Source organism: Peromyscus californicus, unplaced genomic scaffold (assembly GCF_007827085.1).
Source record: "Peromyscus californicus insignis strain IS unplaced genomic scaffold, ASM782708v3 Scaffold_10__1_contigs__length_136768540, whole genome shotgun sequence".
NCBI lineage: Eukaryota > Metazoa > Chordata > Mammalia > Rodentia > Cricetidae > Peromyscus > Peromyscus californicus.
Genome location: NW_026294391.1, coordinates 35,233,941 through 35,236,648, shown reverse-complemented (window position 1 = coordinate 35,236,648; position 2,708 = coordinate 35,233,941).

The window sequence follows — 2,708 nt, the reverse complement described above, 5'->3', positions numbered from 1 at the left end:
TCAGTGATTTTCAACATGGGGATTTAGGACAGCTTGGACCCTTAGGGGGTATGTGCTGTGATGATTAGTGTTAACTTTCAGTTTGGCAAAATCTAGAATCCCCTTGAAGATGGATCTTTGATTATCTGTGTAGGGAATTACCTTATTATATCAATTGAAGTGGTAAGACCCATTGTCTTAGGCTTCTATTTGCTATGAGAAAATATTATAACCAAAAGCAAGTTAGGGAGGAAAGGGTTTATTTCATCTTATAGGTTGCATGTAGTCCATCATCCAGGGAAGTCAGGGAAGGTACTCAAGCAGGGCAGAAACTCTGAGGCTGGAAATGATGCAGAGGCAATGGAGGAATACTGATTACTGTTTGCTCCCCATGGCTTGTTTACCTTGATTTTTTATAGGACCTAAGACAAGCAATCTCAAAGTGGATGCAACCACAATAGCATGGACCCTCCCATATCAGTAATTAATCAAAAAATGCACCATTGGCTTGAACATAGGCCAATAAGATGGAGGATTTTTCCTCAACAGAGGTTTCCTCTAGCTTATGTCAAGTTGACATAAAACTATCCATCACAGCTACAAACATGGATGGCATCTTTTTATAGGCAGGGAATACTGAACAATATAAAATGGAGAGAGGAACATAGGCAGTAGCATGCATATATTCATTGCTCTCTTCTTTTTCTTTCATGAGTCTTAGTTTTTATTTCACATACTTTTGATATATTTTTATTTCTTTTTTGTTGGAAATACATGCTTCTCTCCTGCAGTACATCCCAACCACAGTTTTCCCTCCCTCCACTCCTTGCAGATACCGCTCCCAGCTCCCCTGTACCCCAGATCCACTACTCCCCTGTTTCCATTCAGGAAGGAGCAGGTCTCCAAGAAACAACAACCAAACATGACAAAACAAGATACAGTAAGACAAGACAAAGGCCCTCATATTGAGGCTGGACAAGGCAACCCAATAGGAGGAAAAGAGTCTCAAGAGGAGGCAAAAGAATCAGAGACATACCCGCTCCCACTGTAGGAGTCCTATGAAAACACTGAGCTAGCAGTCACAATATATGCACAGAGAACCTGGTGCAGACCCATGCAGGCCCCATGTTGGCTTCTTCAGTTTGTGAGCCCATGTGAGCCCTGCTTACTTGTTTCAGTGGGCATGTTCTGCTGGTGTCCTCCATGTCCTCTGACTCCTACAATCTTTCCTCACCCTCTTCCACAAGGTCAGAGGGGAGGGACCCAATGGAGACCTCTAATTTAGACTCTCTCTCTCTCTCTCTCTCTCTCTCTCTCTCTCTCTCTCTCTCTCTTTCTCTGCATGTCTGGCTGTGGGTCTCTGAACTCACTCCCATCTGCTGCTAGAGGAGTCCTGTCTAATGACAACTGGACAAGACACTGATCTATGAACATAGCAGAATATCATTAGTAATCATTTAATTGATTCTCTCTCTCTCTCTCTCTCTCTCTCTCTCTCTCTCTCTCTCTCTCTCTCTCTCTTTCTCACCAGTTGTGTTTAGTTCTACCCTAGGTATCTTGGCTCTCCAGTCTCTAGTTCCTGGCCATCCAGACAATGACATAAGGCTTGGATTCCCTCTTGTGGCATGGGCCTCAAGTTCAACCAGTCATTGGTTGGTCATTCCAAGTTCTGTACATCTTGCAGGCAGGACAGATGGTAGGTCAAAAGTTTTGTGGCTGGATTGATGTCCAGGTTCCTCTTTTGGTAATCTGTAGAGTATCTTCCCACATCAAAGAAACTAGAATTTAGGGGTGAAGGCTACATGCAGTCACCACCTGGACCTTTCTACATTCAATGGGCTGTGTGGAAATTGTCCTCGTCAATGGGGCCCCCTGTCAGTTTTGGGGGAGCAACCCTCTGTCCTAGCATCAGCATGGGTTGTTTGTGGATCTCCATAGGACCCCTTCAACCAACAACTCAACCTAGCATAATGTCTGCCCACCACTGGAAGCCTAGCCTAGCTACAAAAGATTGTCAGTTCAGACTCTGTATTCTTCATTACTAGGGGTCTTCACTAGAGTCACTCTCACAGATTTCAGGAAGTTTCTACTGCACTAGGTTTCCACATTGACACCCAAATGCCCCACCCAATTTCAGTTGTCTTTCCCTGCACCATCTCCTTCTGTCTCTACCCCCACCTGATCCCTCCAGCTCTTGTTCCCACCTGCTCCAAGTCCTCTCCTTATGAGGGTGAACTTAATGTGAATGACTGCTTCAAGCTCCTATCTCTATTTCTTCCCTGATGTAAGGAATTGTACCTTGAATTGTAGTCCTAAATAAATCCTTTCTCCCTTAATTTGCATTGGACTGAGTATTCTATCAAATCACACAAAATTAAGATAGACATTGTTAGAATGAAGTAGGACCATTGTGATAAGCCTACAATGTGGATCTTAGGACTTTGGAACTGTTTTTTTTAATAGAATTTTGAATAATTTGGTACTTTGGGCTAGGGAGGCTGTTAAAGGTTGGAAACAGAGCTTAATGAGCCATTCTGGTGGGAATCTCAGAAGACAGGAATGCTGAGAAATGTAGACATTGGAGGCCAGGGTTCTGAGGTTTCAGAAGGAAAGAACTATTTCACCATCTCAGTGACTATTTTCAGGAATGTGGTGGTTTGAATAAAAGTGACTGCCATAGGCTTATATATTCGAATTCTTAGTCATCAGGGAGTGGTACTGCTTGAAAA